Source organism: Peromyscus maniculatus, chromosome 3 (assembly GCF_049852395.1).
Source record: "Peromyscus maniculatus bairdii isolate BWxNUB_F1_BW_parent chromosome 3, HU_Pman_BW_mat_3.1, whole genome shotgun sequence".
Lineage (NCBI taxonomy): Eukaryota > Metazoa > Chordata > Mammalia > Rodentia > Cricetidae > Peromyscus > Peromyscus maniculatus.
The window spans coordinates 100,510,964-100,526,010 of NC_134854.1; the positions used below are offsets into that span (position 1 = coordinate 100,510,964).

Here is a 15,047-nt window from a genome sequence, read left to right on the forward strand (position 1 = left end):
AAATTTACAAGGAAGTCTGATTGGCCCAAATAATCTGTTTTTAATTATTATTATACAGCATAGATTTTTTTTTTTAAATTAGACTGTGGTGTGGCTGCCTTTTAGTCAGATCCAGTCTCTGAGATCATTACTTTTGGACAAGTATCCAATTGGTCAAGCAGATCCCACAGCTCTGTGAGCCAGGTAACTTGACCTTACACAGAAATGTGTTGGATTTGTTCTGAGGCTGTGTTATACCTATCACATGTCATAAATATGCACACACACACATACACACACACACACACACACACACACATTTATGGTGATATATTTTTGTGCTTTAATAAAGCTTGCCTGGAGATCAGGGGGAAAGGCCAACCATTTTAAGTAAACAAGAAGCCAGGCAGCACACACCCTTAATCTGATCACTTATTAGGCAGGGTCTCTATGTTCAATGCCATACTAGGGAACAGAGCCAAGCATGGTGACACATGCCTTTAATCCCAGTACCAACCATAGAGACCTGGAGGTCTGTACAGACAGACAGTGACAAGGAAGTGAGGTAGCTGGGCTAAGAGAGCCAATGAGAAGGCAGAACAGCAAGGCAATAAAGGCTTGGGTAAGACAGGAAGTAGCATGCATTTGGAAACTGCCGAGTTGGTGAAGTAAGGTTGGCTGGTGGCTTTCCCTATATCTCTGATCTCTCTAAGATTTTCACCCCTATATTTGGCTCCGTGTTTTTTATTTAATAAGACCATTTAGAAATTCATCTACACACATCAGCTGTCAATCTTTTTAGCCAGGACCCAAAGTCTTGAGTGTTTCTAAGTTCGCAGCCCCTGACAAGCCTACAAGATCAACAAATGCATATACTGAGACTGTGTAGACGAATTTCTAAATGGTCTTATTAAATAAGAAACACAGAGCCAAATTCAGGGGTAATAGCTGAAGAGATCAGAGAAATAGTAAATGGCTACAACTAACCTTAGCTTACCTCCCAAGAGAAAGTTTTTTGTTTTTGTTTTTTTTCCTGTCTAACCTGCACTTTTTTTGCCTTCCTGCTCTGCCTTCTCTTTGGCTCTCAGCCCAGCCACATCACTTCCTCATCACTGCTGTCTATACAGACCTCCAGTTTTCTACGGTTGGTACTGGGATTAAAGGGCATGTGCTACCACTGCCTGACTTCTGTTTATGGCTTGCTATGATCTCTGATCTCCAGGCAAACTTTATTTATTAACATACAAATAAAATATCACATTTCAAAACAAATAAAATATCACCACAAGACTGTGTTGGGCAAGCTGACTAGTTTTATAAAATGTGTTCACAGTGAAAATGAGGTTAGAGGGCATCAACTATTTTGCTAATAAGATGGTGGCCTGCCATATTTTCCAAGCTTGTGTTTCTCTAATGATAAATTCGTATGGGCTTACTGAATTGCCATCATCATAAAATGTGCCCAATTATATAATATACATATTATGCCAGACACTTGGATTGGACTTCTTTTCAAATACAAATTCACCATGGTTTATCACTTACTGTAATGTCACAGTTGTGAAGAGAAGTCTGGACATGGCAGAAAGAAAGTCAAGTAGGAATGCTGTCATGGGTAATGTCCAGAACTTATCTGAAATCCACTGGGGTTTTTGGAAGAAAGTATGTTATAGAGTTTTGGAAGAGGGTATGTAATAGGTACAAAAGCAAGTGGAGGTTGTGGAGGTTGCTGTGTTTTACTGGTAAACCATGTGTTATGGAGCTAATTAAAGAGCCAAGGAAGAGAGAGAAAAAGAAACATGAAAGAAACAAATTTTGAAAGGTCTTTTACTGTATGTCCCATACTATTCTGAGTGTTCTTAAAAAGAATCATACCCTTCATAAATTTGCGTGTCATCCTTGCGCAGGGGCCATGCTAATCTCTGTATCGTTCCAATTTTAGTATATGTGCTGGCGAAGCGAGCACATGGTTGAGGGGCCCCCAACTAGATCAGGCCCTCTGAATGGGTAAGGCAGTTGATTGGCTTGATCTTTTTGGGAGGCATCCAGGCAGTGGGACCAGGTCCTGGGCTCATTGCATGAATTGGCTGTTTGAAACCTGGGGCTTATGCAGGGTCACTTGGCTTGACCTGGGAGGAGGGGACTAAACCTGCCTGGACTGAGTCTGCCAGGTTGATCTCAGTCCTCGGGGGAGGCTTTGCCCTGGAGGAGGTGGGAATGGAGGGTGGGCTAGGGGGAAGGGGAGAGGGGCAGGAATGGGGAGAACAAGGGAATCCATGGCTGATATGTACAACTGAATTGTATTGTAAAATAAAATAAAATAAAATGAAAAAAGTTAAAAAAAATCATACCCACTCAAAATAGCCACTTGGGAATGATAGTTCTCTTTTCATATCTCTCTCTCTCTCTCTCTCTCTCTCTCTGTGTGTGTGTGTGTGTGTGTGTGTGTGTGTGTGTGTGTGTGTGTGTATTGCACAGCTGAGGAAACTGACTTAGAGAACACAGGAGAGCTTTTCAATGTCATGCTGACATAAGGGGTAGAGTGGAGACTTGACCTGAGGTATGCTGTCAGACCTCCTGCTTCTCACTCACCTCCTTAAGATTTCTTCAGAGCCAAGTTTAATTGACATATAGTGGCTAGGTGACTGGAGATTCTTGATCTGTAAGAAACAAGACACTATCTTCTGTATTATTGGTGAGCAATAGAAACCTAAGTCCTTTGTAGACTTAGCTTCCACACTTGCATGTGTACCTACAAAGTCTAGCTCTGATCATTAACCTTCATTATTATCCATTATAACCCATTCAGTTCTCCAACACTGTGCACTCATATTTTGCTGGGAGACAACATTTCATATTAATTGAAAATGATAGATTTAAAATAATTATTTTCTTTTAGAATATTTTATCTAATTCTTCCCCCAATGCCCAAAATCCTAAGTGATGACATTTCCCACCCTCTTCATTTGAATATAGTTTGTTCTAAAGATCAGACATGTGTGTTCAGTATTATCAGAATTGACTTCCTGATTTTCACCTTTATATTAAATATAAGGCTACTATCAGCAAGAACCAGCAAGAGGTCTACTAACTTTATAAAGCCAAATTCAAATTGCTTTCCTGAGAAGTCTCATATTTTAGCTGGTCAGATGATGCCATGCCTCTGTTTTCCATCCTGTGTTTCTCCATTGACCACCTCAGACCAGCTTTACTGGATCATGATCATCAAAAATTTTGCCAATAATATGTATATACCACATCTATAATGTTTAAGATTTATTGAAAGTTTTTCTTCCAGGTTTCTAAAGAGTCATCTGAGGTAAGTTTCCATAGGCTTGTTTTATGGGCAATAAAACAGGCTTGGAGAGCACATTGGCCAAAGTCACACAAGGACAAAATAATGAAGCCAGTTGTGATTTCTGGGGCCTCTATAACACCGAATCCTATGTGCTAATTAATATAGCAAAATATGTTTTTCCACCTATCTATTGGCTTATGTGGCATTAGCTTGTAATAAGAACACACTTAATAGTCTAAAGGGATTGTTTTATTTATATTTAGTCTTTTAGAGTCCCAGCAATAGATGGAGTTCATTACTGAACTGGAAAATTCCTGCTCAGTTGCCATTGGTATTGTTGTGGTGTATGGTTATTGTGTAGGGAAGCTTGCCAAGCCATTTGCTGCAACCAGAGAGATGCTATCAGTATGAAACACCCAAATATTTACAGTACATTTTCACTTTTTCTTTGAATAAAGTGTTGTGATAAAACATCAAAAACCTTCCTAGAGATAGAAAACAACTCCAAAGAGGGGTAATTGGCTGCATTATAGCTTGAAAAACCTCCAGCAGAACCCACAAGATGAGTGATAAACAGGACTGTCCTCCCCTTAGAGGTCTGAAAGAGTTAATTGCTTTGCAAACAGGGAAGGTTTCTGCCTATAAAGCCAAGCTGTTAGATGACGGTCGAGTTCTGAAGGCTTTATGCTTGAGACACTTGAACACAATGGGGTTTTATCTTCCTTTTACACAATGTAGTTTTATTTCTCCCTCTCTTTTATTTCTCTCCTTAAACATGAATGATAGGCGATTAAAGGTGCTCTGAGGGGGGAAATATTTTTGACTTGCATGGCTGTGGAAGCCCGATTTAATCAACAAAATGCCATGCTGAGAACTATTCTCATTTCCTTGTCATAGAAAAATAAGAAAAATAAATTCAAAAGACCTGGGTACTCTAAGAAAATGCTTTCAGGGCCTGGCTAACATCTTTAACAATGTTTCAGAGCATTGCCCTTCAGTGGGTCAAGGAAGCACATGACTGAGTATACAGTATTTCCTAGACCTGTCTTTTAGCATCCATACTCAAATATTTCCAATCCCTTGACCCATTTAGCAATATAGTATATTGGTTTCTTTTCCTCTTGTTGTGATACAATATTCTTCCTAGAGCAATTTAAGGAAGAAAATTTCCCTTTAGCTCACAGTCCAAGACATAGTTAGACAAGGTGGGGAAGCCAAGGAAGCAAGTGCTTAATGCAAATCTTCACATGGAATGCATAGTCAGGAAACACAGACTGATGAATGAATGCATCCTGCTGGCCAGAACCCATTCTCCAGTTTTATACCCTCCAGGATCCTATCCAGGGACTGATCCTAGCCACAGTGGAGCAGTCTTCCCAACTTGTACAACCAAGAAACTTCCCTGCACCAGAAGCTCATCTCCTAGGAGACTCTAGATCTTGTCAAGCCCGTAATCAGCACTAGCCCTCACAGGTAGGTTATCATTTCTCTAGTTTCAGACTTTACCACCTATTGAAAAAAATTATGGGATAGCCCAGTTCTACAAAGTATATACGTTATTATAAATGTATTTAGGTTTTGATATGGAACACTTGAGTTTTACCATGATTAAGTTAGAATAAAAGAGGAACTCAATATTAGAGAATATTTATTAAAGAATATTGAAGAAGGCTGGAGGAAGAAATGAGTGGAAAGGCTGGTGACCAGACAGACACCCCAAAAATGAAACAAGAAAAAGCCTTTTCTGCTTAAAGTCCCTCTCTGGTTGACTTAAATATTTCCCAGATGAATACTATTTCTTAGCATGAGAAGGTTGACGTTTTCTTATTATTAAAGGACACAGGGATAAACTCATGCTAGTTATTAATTAATTGAGCATGGATTGGTTACATCTGAGGTTACATTCAAAATAATAGAATGCATAAATTGGACTCCTAAACCATGACTACAGAGCTTATTCTTTTTTGTTTGTTTGTTTGTTTGTTTGTTTGAGACAGGGTTTCTCTGTGTAGCTTTGTGCCTTTCCTGGAACTCACTTGGTAGCCCAGGCTGGCCATGAACTCACAAAGATCCTCCTGGCTCTGCCTCCCGAGTGCTGGGATTAAAGGCGTGCACCACCACCGCCCGGCTCAGAGCTTATTCTTATGAAAGAAAAACTCCATCAATTAAAGAGCGAAGGAAAACTTAAGAATTTTTTTTTTGTAAAGTGATAAAGACTACTGAATAGGAGGAAAAGAGGTTAAACTCAACTGCAATCAAACAAAAAGGCAGGGATTTTAAATCAGTGGAGAGTAAATGGGAGAATTCAGAGGGCACTTGGCAAATTGGTGGGCCAAAGGGACTAGGTCATTAGTGTTTGCTGATTGGCTATTATGAAGTCAGACCTTTTCTCTCCACAGAGATGTGTTGCTAGCCATCTTGTCCTTTAACCTATTTTTAAAACAGCATAGAAAACAATGGGGTTGGTTATGACCTTTGCATACCTATGCATACTATGTACCATGTAATACCTATTTCTCTCTTACTCTCTTGGTGATTACATTTCAGAGGGTTAGCTCCCTGGCCCCTGGAGAAAGACACTTCTTGTACCTTACACCTCTAGGGGATGGAATTATTTACAATACTCAACTTTTCAAAGGTGAATCCTTTAAAGGCCACCATGGGCATGTAGTCAGAAGAATGATGTGAATTGTCAAATGAGGATAAGACAAGATTAGTGCCCTTCCTTTCCTCCATTGTTGTAATAAAAAAAAAATCACCTTTAAATATCCTTAATGTAGGTAAATAAAATTTTATCAAGAAACTAAGGGGAGGGGTTGGAGAGATGTGCAGCAGATAAAAGCACTTGCTGCTCTTGCAGAGGACTAGAGTTTGATTCCTAGGGCCCATATTAGTCAGCAAATCCTACCTGTAACTCCAGTTCCAGGGGACCTGTTGCTGGTTTCTGGTCCCTGTAAGTGTCTGTGCTCATACACACATACACACACACACACACACACACACACACACACACACACACACACACACATAAAAATGAAATACAAAGATTAATCAATGAGAATAACCACTGTGAGGTCTTTCTTTTTTCCCTCTTTTTTTCCCATGGTCAGATAAGATATCTCATTGCTTCCATACATATTGACTTAGGGATTTCACGTTGTACTTCTGTTACTGTGACCAACTCAAGGGTATTAACTCATTACTACTAAAATAATAAATTTATATTACACATGGAAGATCATTAACTAAGCCCCCATCCCATTTTCCTATGCCAGAAACTAGTTTTCAAGAGCACACCTCCAATACATCACTGCTTTCTCTTTCTGCCCTAAAGTACATGAGGTATCTCTTACAGAATTTGATACAGTCTTTTGTCTTGATATTAACAGCATTTGTACATTTACTACTTCTGGAACAAACAAAGCAAATTTTTTTTTCCTTTGTTAGCATCTATACCAGTTCTGCTTACAATGGTAAACAAATATAAATTACAGAAGTCTGGGATTCTAAAGTGTGTGTGTGTGTGTGTGTGTGTGTGTGTGTTATGAATACATGTGTTTCTGCCTATATATAAACATATGAGAGGAAAAGACTGAATAAGACCTTGTGCTGCTTTTCTGAACATGGGGAGAGTAATTCGAGGCCAAAAAAACATAAACATCAGTGATCATGTTTTATTTGGATGGGATATGGCTATGTTGCCTTTGGAAGCAAAACTTCAAACACAGGAGCTGCAGTGAGATCTATTTCCTTACCAACTATGGCCTGAGTGGTCCATTGTTTTCTTTGTTGTCTCTAGGAACAAATCTGTCTTCCTTCCCTTCACTGTATTGTTTCAGTTCTTGTCTCTGAAGAAGCTTTGTGTTCTGGACATTGCAGGATTGCATCCACTATGAGCTGTGCCCTCTCCCTTGGAAGCAAGTTCCATTCCTGCTGGAGCTGAGACATACCGGCCATCAATATATCACAGCTGAGTCTTACAAGGCTTTCTGATAGATTCTAAGTGCTCAGGGCTGACCCTAGTGTCCACGTTAAATTAGGATATTTGCATGTCTGTGGCCTCTGAAGAAACTTCTTGCTTTTTCACTCTTTTTGAAATCATAGCTTCTTCCTCTTCAGAGCCAGATCTGAGCCCATGGGGGCTCAGCCAGAGTCCAACTCTGAGCAATACATTCTACGTTAGCATCAGAATTACTCTTTCCTCTGGTAACGTGGAGGGAGCTCTTCCCTGGAGGTGCCATTTTTTTAAAAATAATTTGTAGCATCCTCCATAAAAAATATTCCCATCAGGGAGTCCACCAACAGTCCCCCAGATATATCCCATAGTTGTGAACATGAGAGGTAAGAATCCAGGCACATGTACACTGAGCATATTATTTTTTTCTATGTCTATGTTAACTGAGCTGGGACTACGCACCTCTCTGCTCTTGTGTTGAATAGAAGAGCATCATATGGTAGTTACTGTTAATAATGAGCCTGGCAACAGAAGCCAGCAAAGATCAGCCTCGTGCACTTACAATTCACTCTGTCTGATGTGGGTGTACTTTTCCCTAAGGGGTGTGGTGAGTGGAAGAAAGATAGAGAATCCTTGTTCTAATGAGTCTGTTTCTAAAACTTTAGAATCCCCAGCAGTTACTTCCTCACTAGACACTGGAACTTGTTCTAAAAGTAATGCAGGCAATAAATTCTCTAGAGCAGACAAAAGCTGGAGTATTGGGTAAAAATTATGATCAAATAATGAACTGGTAAAAAGATAACTTCCTGCAAGTTTATTTTCTTAGACATGCATAGGAAATAGGAAGCAAGTCTCTCTTTTTGTGGCTAATAAAAATCTTTCTGATTCTCATTTATACTTATATAAATTAGGGTCAGTTCTGTATCCTGGTATAACTATGTGTCAAGATTCATTCGATAAGAGCTACATTGCTGCTAAGTTAGTATATATTTAAAGACTTAAAGGGATAAATTAAGCTTACCATTCCAAGGTCTGAAGTGTGAAATGGGTGTTGATGAGATAGCTCAGCAGGTAAAAGCATTTGCTGGCAAGACTGAGGATGTGACTTTGTTTCCCCAGGACTCACATGGTAGAAGGAGCGAACGACACCTATAAGTTGTTCTCTGAACACTATATTCATACTGTGGCATGTGCACCACCCTATCATACCTACACACACACACACACACACACACACACACACACACACACACACACAAGTAAATAATGTACAATTTTTTAAGGCTATGGAGATTGATAAGTATAAAAGTCATTGCAACTAAGGCTGATGATCCGAGTTCAATCCTTGGGTTTCACAGAGTGGAAAGAAGTAACTGATTCCTCTCAGCTGTTGTCCGACCTCTATATACGTGCTGTGGCATACCCTACACATACATATACACACATACTCTCCAAGCAAAAAATGCAACAAAAATTTTAGGAATGAATTATGAAATGGATTTTTTAAATTGTGTTCAGCTAATCTGGCAGATTTATGCCATGGTGATTTCTAACATTTGTAGCTTGATCCACATCTTCTTGTCTGATGACTCTCAACAAAGCAAACCTGTGCCTTCCAAGAATATCTTATTTTCTGATTCTGATGCTCTTACCTCCTTTTCATTAGATTGTCTTCACATGGGTAATCCAGGTTAATGTCCTGACATGATGCTCTTCAGCTTACTCACATCTGCCAAATTCCATACCTATGCAAGGTAACCAAGTTATAGTTATAAGTTCTGTGGCATCTCTATGGGACATAAGGAAAAATGTAGGCAGAGTTTTCTGTCTAGACCACTGACCAGCTCTGTCCCATAAGGCGGCCTACAAATAACCACACAGAGACTTAATATTAACTATAAATGCTCAGCCAATAGCTTAGGTTTGTTTTTTATCAAGCTCTTATAACTAAAATTAACCCATTTCTATTCATCTATGTGCTGCCCTGAGGCTTGTTTACCTCATGTATGTACTCCCAATCGTGCTCGCTCTGGAACTCATGGCATCTCCTCTGACTCTGCCCTTCTTCCCAGCATTTTCTCTGCACCCCAAATCTGGCCTAGCCATTAGCCAATCAGCCTTTTATTAACAATGAAGGCAACACATTATGAGAGTGTAGCAGAATGATTATTCAATGGTAGATAAAAGCAGAAATTTTAGTTGTTCACTGAACTGCAAATCCAGCTGTAGCTGCCAACATGGATGGAATTTATGTGTTAATGGAATTGAGAGACTCCCAAAAAGGTATATCATGACCAGAAATTCACAGTAAGTCACAGATCCAGTTTGGCTCTTCCTTCTATTCCCTGCCCTTCAGCTCTGATTCACATAGAAGAGTAATGGTGGCAACATCTTTGGAGCTCAGACCTTCCTACATCCAAGTTCAAGAAAAAAAATAAGTCTTCTTTGTAGGATTCTCAGTGGCATCACACTGTGTTTCATTGGCTTTGAATGTATCATATGCCTCTCCCTGAACCAGCTACCAAGATCACATATATGCTTTCTATCGTTTACCACTACTATCTCATCAGTGAAATGAGGTACCTAATGTATGCAGAAATAAAATACTAAATAGCAAATGAAACACACCATGTTCAGTTAAAAGAGGCGTGTCTCCTGAAATTGTTCTGAACAATAGAAACAGAAGGAACATTGCCAAACTCTTTTTATGAGACTACAGTTATTACCCTGATACCCAAATCACATAAAGATGCAACTAAGAAAGAGAATTACAGACCAATTTCTCTCATTAACATTGATGCAAAAATTTTCAATAAAATACCAGCAAATCGAATCCAAGAATACATAAAAAAATATCATCCACCATGATCAGGTAGGCTTTATCCCAGAGATGCAGAGATGATTCAACATATGAAAATCTGTCAATGTAATCCACCATATGAACAGACTGAAAGAAAAAAAAACTACATGAACATCTCATTAGATGCTGAAAAAGCCTTTGGCAAAATTCATCACCCCTTTACGATAAAGGTTTTAGAGAGATCAGGAATTCAAAGACCATACCTAAACATAATAAAGGTTATTTACGGAAAGCTGATAGCCAAAATCAAATTAAACATTAAATGGCAAAAAACTCAAAGTGATTCCACTAAAACCAGGAACAAGTCAAGGTTGTCCACTTTCTCCATACATATTCAATATAGTACTCCAAGTTCCAGCTGGAGCAATAACATAACAAACGGAGATCAAGGGGATACAAATTAGAAAAGAAGAAGTCAAACTTTTGCTATTGCAGATGATATGACAGTCTACATATGTGACCCCAAAAGTTCCACCAAGGAACTCCTACAGCTGATAAACACCTTCAGTAATGTGGCAGGATACAAGATTAACTAAAAAAATCAGTAGCCCTTCTATATACAAATAATAAATAGGTTGAGAAGGAAATCAGAGAACCATCACCCTTTACAATAGCCACAAATAATATAAAATAACTTGGGGTAACTCTAACCAAACAAGTAAAGGACCTGTATGACAAGAGCTTTATATCTTTAAAGAAAGAAATTGAAGATGATAACAGAAAATAGAAAGGTCTCCCATGTTCGTGGACAGGTAGGATCAACATAGTAAAAAGGGCTATTTTACCAAAAGCAATCTACAAATTAAATGCAACCCCCATCAAAATCCCAATGCAATTTTCCACAGATCGTGAAAGAACAAAACTCAACTTCATTTGGAAAAACAAAAAAACCTAGGATAGATGAAACAATCTTATACAATAAAGGAACTTCCAGTGGTGTCACCATCTCTGACTTCAAGCTCTACTATAGATCTATAATAATAAAAATAGCTTGGTATTGGCATAAAAACAGACACATTGATCAATGGAGTTGAATTGAAGACCCTGAAATTAATCCACACACCCAGGAGCACCTGATTTTTGGCAAAGAAGCCAAAATTACACAATGGAAAAACAGAAAGCATCTTCAACAAATGATGCTGACTTAACTAGATATCTACATGTAGAAGAATGCAAATAGATCCATATCTATCACCATGCACAAAACTCAAGTCCATATGGATCAAAGATCTCAACATAAATCCATTTACACTGAATCTCATAGAAGAGAAAGAGGGAAATAGCCTTGAATGCATTGGTACAGGAGACCATTTCCTGAATATCACACCAGTAGCACAGACACTGAGAGCAACAAATAATAAATGTCAATGAGGACACTGTCAATAAGACAAAAGGCAGCCTACAGAATGGGAAAAGATCTTTACTAATTCCTACATCAGATAGACAGCTAATCTCCAAAATATATAAAGAACTCAAGAAACTAGACAGCAAAATATCAAATAATTCAATTAAAAAATAGGCTACAGAGCTTAACAGAAAATTCTCAACAGAAGAATCTCAAATGGTTGAAAGACATTTAAGGAAATGTTTAACATCCTTAGCCATCAGGGAAACGCAAATCAAAATGACTGTGAGATATCATCTTACACCTGTCGGTGACTAACATAAAAAATACAGATGACAGCTTATGTTGGAGAAGATGTGGAGAAAGGGGAATACTCCTCAACTGCTGGTGGGAATGCAATCTTGTACAGACACTCTGGAAATCAGTGTGGTGGTATCTCAGAAAATTGGGAATCCACCTACCTCAAGACCCAGCAATTCCACTTCTGGGCATATACCCAAAAGTTGCTCAACCACACCACAAGGGCATTGGCTCAACCATGTTCATAGCAGCATTACTTGTAATAGCTAGAACCTGGAAACAACCTAGATGCCCTTCAACCGAAGAATGGAAAAAGAAAATGCTGTGCATTTACACAATGGAGTATTATGCAGTGGTAAAAAGCAATGTCATCATGAAATTTGTAGGCAAATAGATGGAACTAGAAAAAAATCATCCTGAGTGAGGTAACCCAGACCCAGAAAGACAAACACAGTATGGACTCACTCATAAGTGAATGTTAGAAGCAAAGCAAAGGATAACCAGGCTACAATCCACAACCCCAGAGAAGCTAGTTAAAGAGGAGGACACTAAGAGGGACACACATGGATCACCCCAGGAAAGGGAAAGGATTAAGATCTCCTGGGCAAACTGAGGGGAAGGGAATAGAGGGGAGGGGATGGGAGGTGGGAACATGGGGGAGAGACAGGGACGGAGAGCATTGAAAGAGATATCTTGACAGACTGTACCATTGAGGGGATGGGGAGAAATCTGCAGCTAGAGAAAACTACAGGAACTCACAAGATTGTCCTTAGCTAAGATTCATAGCAATGGTGAAGAGGGTTCTTGAACTTGCCTTCCCCTGCACTCAGATTGGTGTCTATCCTAATTGTCATCATAGAACCCACATCCATCCAGTGACCAATGGAAGTAGATGCAGACACCACAAATACTTGGCCAAGATCCTGGAGTTCAGTTGAAGGAAGGAAGGATAGTTATAAGAGCTGGGGCGGAGGGGGAAGAAGTGCATCAGAATCGTGATGGGAAAAAAATCACAAAAATAGCTGACCCAAGCTAATGGGAGCTCATGGACTCTGGACTGACAGCTGGGGAGCCTGTATGGTACTGAACTAGGCCCTCTGAATGCAGGTGAAAGTTGCATGGCTTGAAGTGTTTGTGGGTCCCCTGGCAATGGGACCAGGACTTACCCAGGGTACACAAACTAGCTTTTTAGACCCCATTCCCTATGGAGCAATGCCTTATTCCGCCTTGATGCAGGAGGGAGAGGCTAGATCTGGCCCCACCATGGTATAACAGCCTGTGTTGACTACCCAAGGGAGGCCTTACTCTCTATGAGGAGGGGTTGGGGGTAGGATGTGGGTAAGTGGGGGGAGCAGGAGAGGAGGAGGGAGGGGGAACAGGGATTGGTATGTAAATAGAAAGAAAATATTTTTAAATGATGTGTGTGTGTGTGTGTGTGTGTGTGTGTGTGTGTGTGTGTGTGTGTCTGACAAAAGAAGAGCTATTCTTGATTTCTTTCTGAATGAGGAACTCATGTATTCTTGGTCCACATTTATATAAAATTATATATATGATCCTCCATATGTTCAGGATTTTTGTGAAGACTGAATGAGGTAACAGAAATAAAGCTTTGAGAATCATACATAGCACATGATAATCACACAGAATATGCTAGCTCTATGTCTACACAGCATTTGGAGCCTTTGTGAAGCAGACACCTGTTTGGATTTTTGTCAGAGCAAAATTGTCAGCATTAATTAGGCTGATTTGTTTTCCTTGGGTTGCTTTAAATAATAATATAAAAAACTTGTTACAAATATGAAAGAAGTTATTTTGATTACAAAGAAAATTTTATTTTATTTTCTATTGCTATCCAGCAGTTAAGCCAGCTGTTTTTGATTGGGCCACCAATGGGAAGCTATTTAATAAAGTTGCTTATGGTTTAATGATTTGTGTTATAAATTATTTGTCTTAATGTCATTCCTGGGGAAGGTTTCTAATTGTTTCAGAAAATAGGCAGTTAAAAAAATTACAATGTATCTCTATATTCACAAAGCACCTGCTGAGGAAATCTCTTCTCCATTGTCATTCCATCATTTATTTTATTTTTATTTCAGTCTCAGTAAGATCCTCAGTGCTTATTCCTTTATTGCATGGATACTAAAGATCTCAGTGCCTATCCAGCACACAATTGCTTTCCCACGAATTCTCATTATGTCTCCCAAATTCTAATAATGAATAACCTAGAATGAGCTTCAATAAAGGAGTCAAGGTGTGATGGTTTTGATGAGGAATGTCCCCCATAGGCTCATGTATTTGAACACTTGGTCCCCAGTTGGTGACTGATACAACTTGAAATGGTTATGGATGCTTTAGGAGGTAGAGCCTTGCTGGAGGAAATATGTCACTGGGGACACACTTGAAGTTTTATATCGTGGCCCCACTTCCTGTTCTCTATCTACTTCCTGTGTAGTGATTGGCCTGCTCTTGTTTCCATGCTTTGTTTGACTGGTGCTATTCTTTGTCTTCACTGGAATGATAAGCCAAAATAAACCACTTATTTCTTGATTTACTTTTGCCTGATAGGTCTTGATTTACATTTATCACAGCAATAGAGAAGAAAAAAAAAGAAACAAGCTTTCCAGAGGAAATAACCATTCATGAAGACAATTTAAAAGTAAATGGTACCCAAATACAGTGTTGCTATCAAAAGAGCTAGGAGTAAAATAACATGGAATTTACTGTGGTATGGAGGAGTAAGTAATTAATGTTTACCAACATGACAGATGCAGTGGATTAGCTTTTCAGGCAAAACCATGAATTTTCTTTAAATCAATTCAGTTGTAAGGCTTTTAAAATTATAACCAAATTATGAACTATTCAGTTTCTTCCCCAATTATTTTGTGACAAGTCATTGATTTATTGAGCATTTTTGCAGTATTTCATCTTATTAGCTATGGTCATTTTAAAGAAATCTATATTTTAAATCATATACTGACAGCATCATGTTTTCTGATTATCCTATTTTACATATATTGTGGCTGCAAAATTGTTCTTCATGTTTCCTAAGACTGTATTATTCCTCATACAATTATGAGCTTTGGAGAAGCAAGCAAAGGTCCTTTGTTCATCTGCTGACTGAGTTCATGGAGCACTAAGGCTGTTAAGTCAAAGCAGCCCACGGAAAACACAAACAAGCCTTTATACAGCATGGAATAAGACAGTCAATTATTCCTGAGAGAAGGTAGCAGAATGAATCCTGTTACTATTTATCTAGTGTAATCTATTGAATTAACATACATTACATTTCTGAATGCTCATAATTTTTGTA

At 38.9% G+C, this 15,047-nt stretch overlaps 1 non-coding gene across 1 annotated transcript; it reads right to left on the reverse strand.

Moving 5' to 3' along the window:
* Positions 1–1,841: 1,841 nt before the first annotated feature.
* LOC121828478 (U6 spliceosomal RNA) lies at positions 1,842–1,945 on the reverse strand. The gene has a single exon (XR_006070937.2). It is a non-coding gene; the product is annotated as a U6 spliceosomal RNA (small nuclear RNA).
* Between the last annotated feature and the right edge of the window lie 13,102 nt (positions 1,946–15,047).